This window comes from Saccopteryx leptura, chromosome 4 (assembly GCF_036850995.1).
Source record: "Saccopteryx leptura isolate mSacLep1 chromosome 4, mSacLep1_pri_phased_curated, whole genome shotgun sequence".
NCBI lineage: Eukaryota > Metazoa > Chordata > Mammalia > Chiroptera > Emballonuridae > Saccopteryx > Saccopteryx leptura.
Genome location: NC_089506.1, coordinates 174,940,194 through 174,955,298, shown reverse-complemented (window position 1 = coordinate 174,955,298; position 15,105 = coordinate 174,940,194).

The window sequence follows — 15,105 nt, the reverse complement described above, 5'->3', positions numbered from 1 at the left end:
TCTGATACTAATATATACCCATAAATATATGACATATAAATGTCATTTATATCTATAAAAATATATTCTTTGAATTGGATTGTTTCTTTCCTTTAAGTTACACATTAAAAATGAAGTCTAGAATATAAATTGTATTTTTGATATATGATTTTTCTATACATCATTTAAGAAATTCATACAAAAATGAACATGATGAAGATCTCATCCTGTATGTTAAGTAGCTTTGTGACTGTTTTTGCATTATTACTTCATTTATATTTCAATATACTTATTGGTAAGAGGAACATAATTCTGAAAATTTCATATTGGAAAAAAAATTCTAAGCAATCCCAATAAAAGCCTCTAAGACAATCTGAGCAAAAGGCCCCCGATAAGGTATACCTTATTCCAGCACCAGAACTCATAAAAGGGAGTGGGATCTGAGATTACCTGTAAACTCCAGCACAAGGGCTCTGCTTTCAGTAAGCTTGCTCCAACTACAGAATTCAGTGCTGTCATTCCCTTAGTCTACTGTCACTGTCACAGCTGCTGAGCACTAAATTGTCATGTTATCATTTCATGTGAGTGTGAATTTACTATTTTTCTCTCTCTTTACTAGGGTGGGGTTTGTAGAGGAACAACAATTATAATAAAACTGTAAATTGAGAGTAAATAATATGGATTCTAGCCCTAGTATTTCCACCGACAAACTATTTAACTTTGGGCAAGTCAACTAAGCTCTTTTAAAAGTCACAATTGTATCTTGCCTAACAAGCTTGATAGAGGAACAAAATAAATGTCCTTTAAAATTGGGCCAAAAGTAAGTTCCTAACATAATTTATTTTATTAAGCAGTGGACAGAGCGTTGGACTGGGATGTGGAGGACCCAGGTTCAAGACTCCAAGGTCGCCAGCTTAAGCACGGGCTCATCTGGTTTGAGCAAGGCTCACCAGCTTGAACCCAAGGTCACTGGCTTGAGCAAGGGTCACTTGGTCTGCTGTAGCCCCCCGGTCAAGGCACATGTGAGAAAGCAATCAATGAACAACTAAGGTGCTGCAACAAAGAACTGATGCTTCCCATCTCTCTCCTTTCCTGTCTGTCCCTATCTGTCCCTCTCTCTGACTCTGACTCTGTCTCTGTCACACACACAAAAAAATTATTAAGCAGTACCTGTTTTACTCATTTTTATATCATAGATTATATTATAACCACCATGTATATACACATACAAATATAAAAACTGTAGGGTTCCTAAATATTCCATGAATAAAGATTAAAGAACGTATAATAGTCTACTTATTCTAGCCATTAACATTTATTTCTACATAGTCTGTTTTGCCTTTCTTTCTACTTCATTTTTTTACTGAATGTCATCAATATTTCCTCTGTTTGTTCCCTTTAGTAGCCCACACACATACCAACCAAAAAGAGAATCCATTTAACTTCCTCTATTTAAATTACACCCAGCAACAAAATATATACTCATTTTCTCTAGTCAACTATGAATTTTTCAGCACATATAATTTTAAAAAGTTTCATTTGCCTAGTTTTTATTATTCATTCATTTACATAAAATGCTAATGTATACAAAAGAAGAATGTTCAGCCTAAAAGAAATGGCCTATCGAAAGAAACTATTCATTTGGAATCCTTAGGTATATCCAAAAGACAGCTTCCGAAAATGTAATGGGGTAGTCTTGACTTAAATAAAAGAATAAGCCAGATGAATTCCTTATGTAATAAATCTCATAACTCCAATTTCTATGATGGGTTTATTGTTAAAATCCACTCCCAGAAAGTTCATTTATCAAAGCCCATCACTCCCTGAATAGAGAAAAGCTTTCATTGAAGGGCATTTTGGTAGGAAGTATTTCCTCTTTTGTAGAATCAAAAATATTTTATGCACCATATGTTTTCATGGACCTCTATGTGCAGAGGCCAGGGAAATATACAACAAAGACCAAAAATATCAGATTATTTCTTAGAAGTCTATTTACTTTAAGTAATTGACATATACTGCACTGCTTTCAGGATCCATTACTTACTTAACAAGATAATTTACCAAAGGACACAAAAAGGACATACATCATCTCTTTAGTCTGTCCTTATCATCTCTTTAGTCTGTCCTTATCACATCAACAACTATGCTGACAAATGACAGGGTTTCTCAAATGAGAAGGTATAGAAGAGTGAACAGTACCTGAGCTGTGGTGAAAGTGATATATGATGCATGGGGGTTCCAGAATTGGAGGACCAGGTAAAGCAATGTTGGATATTGAAAAAAAATAACACAACGTCAATATTAAGTTCTAATAAAAATGATTAGATCTAGAATTCTCTTTTATTCTAAAAGTTAATCAGGTATGAGGAGAAAAATTGTTAGACATAAAAGTACTCAGAAAACTTACTACCCTAAAACACAAGACCATTATGCAATAAAATAAAAAAAATCAAAAGAGAGGGAAATATGGAATGGATTTAAAAAGTAAAATAAACTCCTCAGAGAATCAAAAGAAATCTTACAATGTAAGCTGTGTACCACACAAGTTAGAAACATCTCAATTTAGAGCAGAAAGACATAGATTATCTAGAATAACATATAGTATGATTAAAAAACCAAATTTCTGTAAATGTATGTTAATCATTAATAGAAACAATTTATAGCAAAGGAATGATGGCATCCGTCATGTTAAATCATTCATACTACTTGATTTCATAATCAATAAAAGTTCCGTAATCATAATTTTAAAATATTAATTTTGGGTTTCCATTTTAGACTCTATAGATGAAGTTTGAAATGGTAAATTATATGTGAATTATAAATGTAGATTATCTAAACAAATAATATGGTATCTTGAGATTTCAAAATATTGAAAGGAAGTAGTGTGGAGGAAAATGAAGGAGGTACTCATTTTCTCATCATAAATAGAGGTAAAGTGATATAGTTTTGGGTAATCAAAATTACTATTACATTAGAATATTATATTATGATCATAATTATAACCATAATGCTCATGTGTATGATTCTAATAATTTCTAGTAAAAGTATTTTAAAAGGAATCTTACAGATGTAATTTGGGAGGTGTGTTAAGAGTGAACAAAATGTAGGAGACTTTTAACAATTATTTGTATTTGATAAATCAGTAAGTATATATATAATTGTATTATATAGAAATGTGGAGATAGCAAGCCTCACAAGAGGTATTATACACAAAAGATAATGTAAGAGATTTGGTGGAAGAGGCAATATGAGTATACTTTTATAATTAAAAATATTAACAAAAAAAGGATAATTATCTTTCTTTTTTATTGCATTTGAAGAAACTCTGATCTATACTAAACTCTGATCTACATCCTCAGTCCTATCAAACAAAAATTTTTAAGCATATTATATGTCTTCACTGTCCAAAACCATCACCACTAGCCAGGTATGGTGGTTGAGCACTTGAAATGTGGCTAGTGTGACTAAGGAACTAAACTTTTTATTAATTTAATTTAAATTTAAATAAAAGTGATATAAGAGTAATGGTGGGATATTTTTGGTCTCTTCCCTTAAAATGTAAACAATTTGAAACAGCTATAAGTCAAGGACACCCAACTCAATATACAGGTACACCTGAGAGATCCATATATTGAAGCAATTAAAGGTGAGCAAAGAGGAGTGGATGGGGCAGTGAAAAAAAAAGGGAGCCAAGGGCATATCCCTGCAGCTGAATGCTTAAGGTATGGCTCAGCCTGGAGAGGGTAGTAACTCAGTTATGACTGGGTTTCCATCCACCAGGAGAAACAGAGAGATTTGGTAAGTACTCCCACAGGATGAGAGCAGTAGCTAAATGCAGAAACCTGGGCAGGTGATGCCATAATGGGACACTGCTGCAGTTGTCCTGTGGTGGCACTCCAGGCAGAAAAGCAAAGATACAAAGCCCATAGTCCCCCAGCCTCCCAGAACTCACCTCCCTTTGTTCTTGGTGTTGGGGTGCAGAGTACATCCGCTGCATACCCAAGAACTGATAATATAGTGCCAGTGTTTCCCTTGAGTAAGAGGGTTCCCTGTGTCTGGTCTCCATTACGGGTGCAATGAGACCACTCAGAGGACCAAGGTAACCATTACTGGAAGAAAAAGCTAAGAAAATGCCAGGTTCTCACAGCCCACCCCTACCCAAGTTACACAGCTACACTGACACCAGCCAGCACTGCAGTGGGACCCAACACAGAGCTAAAACTTATGATTCAGTGTGACCTACCAGAAAATAATAGAAAGATCTCCCAGAACTAATGTACTAAAAAAAGTGCCACTCATACAGAAGCCTATACATATGAGTCCATTGAACACCATGAATAACCAAGGGAACTATGCAGTTCAGAAAGAAACTAAAGAAAGCAAACTTAAACACATGGAAACTTGGAATATAAATGAAAGAATTCAAGATTGAAGTTCTGAAATTGCCCAGTGAGATATAAGAAAACACAGACAAGTTAATGCATTCAAAAAACAAATCAACAAACAAAATGAGTACTCTACAAAAGAGATTGAAATTAAAAAAACAAACAAACAAAAAACAACCAAAAAAAGTAAAACAGAAATTCTGGAGATGAAGACTCAATAAGAGATCAAGAATGAACTAGCAATCATAGGAAATAGAGCTGACCAGATGGAAGAAAGAATTAGTGACATTAAAGATAGAAAAATCTCTAAATGATGCAGAAGGAAGAAGAGAGACTTGAGCATAAAAAAAAATGAGGGAGCTCTATGAGAATCATGTTACTCCATCAAAAAGAACAATATAAAAATAGTGGACATACCAAATGAAGAGGAGAGAGAGAATGGAACAGAGAGCCTATTGAAACAAATAATTGATGAAAACTTCCCAAACCTATGGAAAGAGCTAGACCCTTGAATCCAAGAAGCAAACAGAACACCTACTTACCTAAATCCAAAGAGGCCTTCTCTAAGACACACTGTATCAAAACTGTCAAAAATTAATAAAAAAGAAAGAATTCCCAAGACAGCCAAGGAAAAGAAGAAAGCAACATATAAAGGAAAGCTAATTACCATATTTCCCTATGTATAAGTTGCACTCTTTTTCAAAAAATCTGGGGTCTAAAACTGGGTGTATCTAATACATTGGTTGTAGATTTTTTTTACTTGCATTTCCTGCTTTTTTGCACTTGTTTTTGCGCCCATTGTTGAAGACAATGATTCGTCATCAGACACAGATGATGACAAGCTAATGGATGGGATTTGATCGTGATGAGGAACTGTATGAATTTTATGATGAATAAAACTTGAGTTCAATAACTTTATGTAATACTTTTTTTTCCAAACTTCGGGCTACAGAATTAAGGTGTGCCTTAACAAGGAGAATCTTATACATAAGGAAATATGGTAGGTTATCAGACTTCTCAGCAGAAACTCTATAAGCCAGAGGGGAATGGAACCAAATATTCAAAATGCTGAAAGAGAGGAATTACCAGCCAAGAATAACATATTCAGCAAAGTTATCCTTCATATATAAAGGAGAAATAAAGACTTTTCCAGACTTACAGAAGCTGAGGAAATTTATCACCAGATAACTGCACTGGAGGAAATATTCAAACGGGTTATTCTACTTGAAACAAACACACAAAAAAAACCCCAAAAAACTGTAAGATCTCCAACAAACTTATAGCATAAACAGGGATAATTTGTTACAACAAAAACATAAATGGGGAGGAGATAAAAGTTCTGAATTTTCAAATGAGGATTGAGATCAGAAGCATTCAAAAGAAAATAGGCTACTGTATATATGAAACTTTCTTTTTCAGTAACCATCTGTCCAAAAAAAAAAAAACAAAAAACCTGAGACACATAACTTAATAAAAAGAGGAAACAGAAGAAAGAAATATGGAATACTAACTACCAAACAAAAACAAAAGAGAGGAATACAAAAGAAAAGAATCAATGGGAGTTACAGAGCTATCAGAAAGCAAACTATAAAATGACAAGAGAAGTCTTCATGCATCAATACTTACCCTAGGAGTAATGGACTAAATTCACCAAAAAGAGGCACAGAGTAGCAGATTAGATCAAGAAACATTCTTCAGAGAAAAGTTATAACACCGTTACATTTCATTTTATCTGAACATCAAGAGGTCACTCAAGAACACTAAAAACTAGAATACAGAGCAAATAAGAGTAACACACATAGCTGGCTTAAACAGGCCAAGAATTCAAAAACTAGATTTTTTCAAGTCACCTTTATGTTCAATATTATATCTCTTTATGTTCAATATTACTATCACTGTATAATACCAAAGTAAAGGACTTTGTCTTGTTTGAGTTTTTACACACTGAGGAAGTCAGGAGTTAGATCAGGGGTCTCAAACTCAACTCAGCATGTGGGCCGCAGAGCAAGATCACAGCCATTCGGTGGGCCGCACCAGGTCTACAAAAGGCAACTGTTACGCAACACTTTTCTCACTGCAGTTGAAAACAAAAAAAAAAAATCAGTACAAGCACAATCGTACATGCAGTTTACTCAGTGTCACAAAACGACCAGAAACTGTAAACTGTAGTTCGCATCACAACTGCTGTTAACTAAGCTAATATCTAGCTAGGATGCTAGAGAAATGAAAAATACAAGTAGGCCCCTAGGCTTACTTAATTTTATCCAAAATATTTTGAACTTTGTGGATTAGTCTGCGGGCTGCACAAAATTGTTCGGCGGGCCGCGAGTTTGAGACCCCTGAGTTAGATAATGGCTCCTTTTTCAAGCAAGGTCAATGGAGTGAGCACCTTCAAAGAGCAGGTTTATGTTAGAGTAGGATGAGGCTCTTGACAAATACACTTGGTGGTGGTGGAAAGAGCATGAATATGCTCACCTATAAAAAACTTTTTAAAAGAATTGATTTTTAGTTAAATAAAATCATTCACTGTGACTTGGGATTTCAAACAATACTTTTGTTGTCAAGTCAGAAGAAGAGGTGGGGAAAAGCATTATTCTGAACACTAACAAATGATATATCATCCCTGTCTGTCACTAATTTGGGAAAAGACCATTCCTGAGGGCCATGTCTAGCAAAGTCCTCATACACTGTTCTAAGGGGGGAAAAAAGCAAATAATAACTTGCACTTACACATTTATTTAACACCTAAATGCTATTCATATGAGAAATGAAGGGAGATGGCACCTTTGTTTCTATGTTATGATATTTGTGAAGTTTTATCACAATTTTACAGTAATTATTTCCTTATATCCTTTTCACTTTATTAGGCTAGGAGATATTTAAAAATAGGAATTGTGCCTTCCAACTTTTTATATTATTAACACCTAGTGCAGTATGTGGTATCAATTAAATTCTTATAAATTTGTTTGCATATGTGTTTGAAAGAACATATGAATGAATAGCCCAAGTCCCTGTCTTCCAAAATCTTAAAAATAAGCTGGAGACACAATTTTATATTTCTGTCTTTCATTCCCAACTAATCCTAAAATAACACCATCTCCCTTATCACTGAGATCTCTGCCCTCTGTCCCAATCCAGCTCCCACATCCTACAGAGTGTTCCTGAAATAGCAATCTCATCTCCTTTCACTTTTATTCTCATTGTCGCTGATTCCATTCAAGTTCATCGCCTCTCATGAGGATTGTTATAAGAATTTCTATCTGGTTTCTATCACCAAACTTTCCTCTATTTTCTAGCCCAACCTGTCAGATTACTGTCTCTGGTCACTAATTAAGACAGAGCTGACAATAAATCTTAGTAATAAAAATGATAATAAAGTTCATTCCTAGAGCAAAATGAGGAAACTGTCATTATTCCAACACTCACAATTATTTTAGAAATAGTAAGTATAAAAAAAAAAGAGACCTGAAGATGGCAGTGGAGTAGGAAGATGCACAGACTCCCAGCTCACACCACCGACCTGCATTACAAATTAATTTAGGAACAATCAGCATGAAAAACCAACTCTGGACTACAAGAACAACTCTCAAAAACCAAGGAGCAAAGAAGAAGCCACAACAAACCTAGAAGGGAGCGCCAGAATCTCCCCTGCTTACAGGAAAGGGGGGGGGAGGCTGAGAGCCCAGAAGGGCTCTCACTCCAGGTAAAGAGCAGAAAATATTGCTCAAAGACACTTGCCTGGTGAACAGAAAATGAGATGTGTTGAAACGGCCGGCTTGTGTTCCAAAAAGAAAGGGGAGAGAGAGAGAGACAGATGGTGAGGGGCAGAAGAATGCACGGGACGACCTGACAAGCTGAATCATCCAGTGTTAGAGGAGGCCATATTTGGGGAGGGGCTGATCCTTCCACAATATAAAATCTAACGTGTTTCCGGGTCACAGACCTCTACACATCTCTCCAGCTCCAATCAGCACAAAAAGACACAGCTGAAAACAAGAAATGCAGAGGAGGGGCAATAACTCAGGTCCCAATGGAGATCGAGATACACTTCCCCCTACTGAAGCTGAGAAAACACCCTGCCCCCAGAATGAGTAACTGGCAGGTGAGGCCTTCAGAGTCCCAGGATACAACCACCACATTCCTGAATACAGTTTCAAATAAGTCCCCTGCAAAGATCAGTAAACAAGATTATCACCTGTTAAGAAAAAAGACAAATCAAGACTTCAAAGTGGCCCAAACCCAAAAGTGGATTACAAATAATAGTTGGTACCAACCCAAGAAGACTTAGAAATAACACAATTGAAAACTGGAGGCAGATAACACCAAGTCTAGACTCAACCAGATCTACAAACAATACACCCAAACACACAGACATAATGAGAACACAGAGAAGTGCAATCCAAATGAAAGCACAAGAGAAACCTCCAGGAAATGAACTGAGTGATATGGAAATAATAAAAATTCCGGATGCAGAGTTCAAAATACTGATTGTAAGGAAGCTTAGGGATCTTAGAACAACAATGGATGGTCATTATGAACACCTAAATAAAGAAATAGCAAATATAAAAAAAGGACATTGAAATATTAAAAAAGAATCAGTCAGAGATGACAAATACAATATCAGAAATGAATACCACAATGGAAGGAATTAAAAACAGAATGAATGGAGCTGAGGATGGAATAAGCAAGTTGGAGGACAAGTTGAATAAAGGTGTGGAAGCAGGGAAGAAAAAAGAAAAGACTCTAAAAATCTGAGAAACTCTTAGAGAGCTCTGTGACAACAAGAAGAGAAACAACATCCATATCATAGGGGTTCCTGAAGATGAAGAGAAAGAACAAGGGATAGAGATTTTGTTCAATCATATCATAGCTGAAAATTTCCCTAAATAAATGCAGGAAAAACACAAGTTCCAGAAGCATAGAGAACTCCATTAAAAATAAACTCAAAGAAACCTACAACTAGACACATCATAATTAAAATACCAAAGCTAAGTGATAAAAAGAAAATATTAAAAGATGCTAGAGAAAAAAAAGGCTATCACCTACAAAAGAGCCCGCATAAGAATGACTTCCGACTTCTCAACAGAAACACTTGAGGCCAGAAGAGAATGGCAAGAAATATTCAAAGTAATGTAGAACAAGAACCTTCAACCAAGACAACTTTATCCAGCAAGGCTATCATTTAAAATTAAAGGAGAAATAAAAAGCTTCCCAGACAAAAAACAAAAATCAAGGGATTCATTACAACCAAACCAATGTTGCAGGAAATGTTAAGGGGCCGGCTATAAACAGATCAAAGTGGGAACAGAATATAGCAAAACAGGAATACAGCTTTAAAGAATAAAATGGCAATAAACAACTACATATCAATAATAACCTTAAATGTAAATGGATTAAGTTATCCAAACAAAGGACACAGGGTAGCTGCATGAATAAGAAAACAGGACATGTCCATACGCTGTCTACAAGAGACACACCTTAAAACAAAAGATGCAGGGGGGAACCGAAGATGGCAGCGGAGTAAGCAGATGCACAGATGCCCAGCTCTCACCACCAAACTGGAATATAAATCAATTTAGGAAAAATCAGCATGAAAAACCAACTCTGGACTACAAGAACAGCTCTCAAAAACCAAGGAGCAAAGAAGAAGCCACAACAAACCTGGTAGGGAGCGCCTGAATCTCCCCTGCTTACAGGAACAGGGGGGGGGGGTAAGGCTGAGAGTCCAGAGGGGCTCTCATTCCAGAAAAAGAGCAAAAAATACTGCTCATAGTCACTTGCCTGTCGACCAGAGAGTAAGGTGTATTGAAAGGACCAAGCTTATCTCCCAAGTGGAAAGGAGAGAGAGAGGGACAGACTGTGAGAAGGAAAGGAATGCAGGAGATGACCTAAAAAGCTGACTCATCTGTGCTGGAGGTGGCCATAGCTGGGGGAGGGACTGATCCTTCCACGAAACAGAAGATTGAATTTCTTCCAGATCACAGATCTCCAGACATCTCTCCAGCTCCAATCAGTGCAACAAGACACAGCTGAAAACAAAAAGTGGGGAGGAGGGGCAGTAACTGAGGTTTCTGCGGAGATCTGAGATACACCTCCCCTTACTGAAGCTGAGAAAACACCCTGCCCCCAGAGAGATTAGTTGGTGGAAGAGTCCTTCAGAGTCACAGGTTACACCCATAGCATTCCTGGATACAGTTTCAAGGAAGCCTCCTGCTGAGATCAGTAAACAAGACTATCACCTGTTAAGAAAACAAACAAATCAAGACTTCAAAACAGCCCAAATCCGAAAGTGGATTACAAATAATAGCTGATACCAACCCAAAAGACCTAGAAATAACACAATTGAAAATTGGAGGCAGACAACACCAAGCCTAGACTCAACCAACTCTACAAACAAAACACCCAAACACAGATAATGAGAAGACAAAGAAGTGCAATTCAAATAAAACCACAAGAGAAACCTTCAGGAGATGAACTGAGTGATATGGAAATAATCAAACTTCCAGATACGGAGTTCAAAATAATGATTGTAAGGATGCTTAGGGATGTTAGAACAACAATGGATAGTCATTATGAACATCTAAATAAAGAAATAGCGAATATAAAAAAGGATATTGAAATATTAAAAAAGAATCAGTCAGAGATGACAAATACAATATCAGAAAAGAAGACCACAATGGAAGGAATTAAAAACAGGATGGATAGAGCTGAGGATCGAATCAGCGAGTTGGAGGACAATTTCAATGAAGGCAAGAAAGCAGAGAAGAAAAAAGAAAAGAGACTCAAAAAGTCTGAAGAAACTCTTAGAGAGTTCTGTAACATGAAGAGAAATAACATCCGCATGATAGGGGTTCGTGAAGAAGAAGAGAAATAACAAGGGATAGAGACTTTGTTCAATCATATCATAGCTGAAAACTTCCCTAAATTGATGCAGGAGAAATTCTCACAAGTTCAAGAAGCACAGAGAACTCCATTAAAGAGAAACCCGAAAAAACCTACACCAGAAAAACATCATAATTAAAATATCAAAGCTAAGTGATAAAAATAAAATATTAAAAGCTGCTAGAGAAAAAAAAGTTATCACCTACAAAGGAGCCCCCATAAGGATTACATCCGACTTCTCAACAGAAACACTTGAGGCCAGAAGAGAATGGCAAGAAATATTCAAAGTAATGCAGAAGAAGAACCTACTAGCAAGACAACTTTATCCAGCAAGGCTATCATTTAAAATTGAAGGAGAAATAAAAAGCTTCCCAGACAAAAAACAACTCAAGGAATTCATCACAACCAAACCAATGCTTCAGGAAATGTTAAGGGGCCTGGTGTAAACATATCAAAGTGGGAAAAGATTATAGCAAAACAGGAATACAGCTTTAAAGAATAAAATGGCAATAAACAACTACATATTAATAATAACCATAAATGTAAATGGAATAAATGATCCAAACAAAAGACATAGGGTAGCTGCATGGATAAGAAAACAGGACCCGTACATATGTTGTCTACAAGAGACACACCTTAAAACAAAAGATGCACATAGGTTGAAGGTAAAAGGATAGAAAAAATCATTTCATGCAAATGGAAATGAAAAAAAGCTGGGGTAGCAATACTTATATCAGACAAAATGGACTTTAAAACAAAGGATATAGTAAGAGATAAAGAAGGCCACTACATAATGATAAAGGGAGTAATCCAACAGGAAGATATAACTATTATAAATATCTATGCACCTAATATAGGAGCACCTAAATATATAAAGCAGACATTGATGGATATAAAGGGCGAGATCAACAGCAATACTATATGGTAGGAGATTTCAATACTCCACTACCATCACTAGATAGATCCTCAAGAAAGAAAATTAACAAAGAAACAGCAGACTTAAAGGACACACTAGATCAACTCGATTTAATAGATATCTTCAGAACCTTTCACCCTAAAGCAGCAGAATATACATTCTTTTCAAGTGCTCATGGTACATTCTCTAGAATAGACCACATGTTAGGGCACAAAAGTGGTCTCAACAAATTTAAGAAGACTGAAATCATATCAAGCACTTTCTCTGATCATAATGGCATGAAACTAGAAATGAATCACAACAGACAAGGTCAATAATTCTCAAAGACATGGAAACTAAATAGCAGGTTGTTAAATAACAAATGGATTAAGAATAAGATCAAAGAAGAAATAAAAAAATTCCTAGAGGCCCTGGCCAGTTTGCTCAGCGGTAGAGCGTCGGCCTGGCGTGTGGGGGACCCAGGTTCGATTCCCAGCCAGGGCACATAGGAGAAGCGCCCATTTGCTTCTCCACCCCCCCTCCTTCCTCTCTGTCTCTCTCTTCCCCTCCCGCAGCCAAGGCTCCATTGGAGCAAAGATGGCCCGGGCGCTGGGGATGGCTCCTTGGCCTCTGCCCCAGGTGCTAGAGTGGCTCTGGTCGCGGCAGAGCGACGCCCCGGAGGGGCAGAGCATCGCCCCCTGGTGGGCAGAGCGTCGCCCCCTGGTGGGCGTGCCGGGTGGATCCCCGTTGGGCGCATGCGGGAGTCTGTCTGACTGCCTCCCTGTTTCCAGCTTCAGAAAAAAAAAAAAATTAATAAAATGTGCTCTTCTAAAAAAAAAAAGACAGTAAAAATAAATCATTAAATATAAAAATTATTAAAAACATAAGAATTTCTTGGAATGATAATATGATGCCATATTTGAGGTGATATAGATATATTTGTTTAATCATTTGAAATAAATTTTATAACCTAAATTTATTAGACAATTCTTAAAATAAGAATCATCTTGAGCTTGTTTGGTTCCTTATTTATGCCTAGGTCATAATGAATGTTCAGATTGTATGTTTTTTTTATTATTTAATAGAAAAAATGGCTAGCCAACAAATGAAGATCACAGGTAAAACACTTTATTATGGCTATTATTTAATTAGAAATACTAGAGGTTTCATATTACTAATGTCAGTGACGCCATTTTATCCTTATTAAAGACTATGCACAATATTGAAAAAGCATCTGTTGGTAGTCACAGGGCTAACTCTGTTTTATGATAGCTACACCTAATCCATTCTGCTTATTGTTAACATGACTAGAGCCATATCAACAATGAGTATTTGTTGGAAATGTTGAGGGAGTCTGTAATAGTCAGAGGGGAGGTGATTCTTATTTAACATTTCCTCACAGAACATAAATAATTTTCACTTGACTCTCAAGACCATGAGATTTTAACAACAAAAAAAATTATAAAGAAAAAAGGAAGAAGCAGCACATTTGAGGGGATAGTAAGGTAGTAAAGAAAACTGAGCTGAGTTTCTTACTTATTAAATAGATGTTTAAATAGCATTTCCATATTATACTAAATAAATCTGCATATGAATTGTCATATAGATCCTACTTTAAAATACTGAGAACTGCCTGACCGGTGGTGATGCTGTGGATAGAGCACCAACCTAGGACATTGAAATCCCAGGTTTGAAACCCTGAAATCACCAGCTTCAGCACAGGCTCACCAGTTTAAGCATGGGATCATCAAAATAATCCTATGACCACTGGCTTGAGCCCAAAGGTCACTGGCTTGAAGCCCAAGGTCACTGGCTTGAGCCCAAGGTAGCTGGCTTGAGTAAGGGGTCACTCGGTTTGCTGCAGCCCCCTGGTCAAGGCATATATTAGAAGCAATCAATGAACAACTAAAGTGATGCAATACAAGTTGATGCTTCTCATCTTTCTCCCTTCCTCTCTCTCTCTCTCACACACACACACTCACACACACACAAAAAAAATACTGAGAACCAAGTCTAGTTCCAATTTCTCTCTAATGAATATGGGTATGTTAGTATTTTAAAACTTACTGTTGGTTTTACTATTTTGTTTTTATATGATTCAAATATCAAATTAAAAAAATGGCACACAATAAAAAATATCTGATTCTTATCCCTACAATTATATGCCCCCTACCATCTTCATCACATGTGATCTCTTTCCTTAATTCCTTAAGAATTCTCCTATGGTTTCTGTAGTTACATATATACAAATAAAAACACATTTTTATTTTCCTTTTTCTTACAAGTAAGAAGCATAGACAGACTATGTACCATTTTTCCTTTTTATTTGGTATTTATCAGTTTGTTTAGGTTTTATTTTATAAATCTCTTCACATCAATATAAATAACTTTAATCTTTTTCAGGCCACACAGTATGCTATTGCATGTGAAAATATACAAATTATTTAACCAGCTCTTAGCAATGAACATTTAGAAAATTTTCAAAATTTTCCTATCAAAAACAAGATGATTAATAATCTGAAATAGATCTCATTTTGTTCATATGCAGGTGTAAATGCGAGATAAATTCTTAGGAATCAAAGTAGAATATATAAAGCATTTTTAAAGGATAAATATTGGAACAGACCTCAAATATCTACACAGAAACCATCAATGACAGAATACACACAAGATAATGAAACCCAAAATGAAAACCAGCCAACATACAATTCAAGCACAGCAGCAACAGGTGGAGAACATCAAATATGTATAACCTCAAATCCTGTCTAGAATGACAATTTAAAAACTAAACCAAATTAATGACTACAGAATGAAAAAAATATATATATAAAGTATTAGTGGTATGATTTGAATATTTTAAATATGAAACTAATGGATATACTGTTACATGAAGTAGGGTTAACACAACAAAATATAAATACCAACTCTAAAAACAATTAAAAAACTAACAAAATAAGAAGTTAA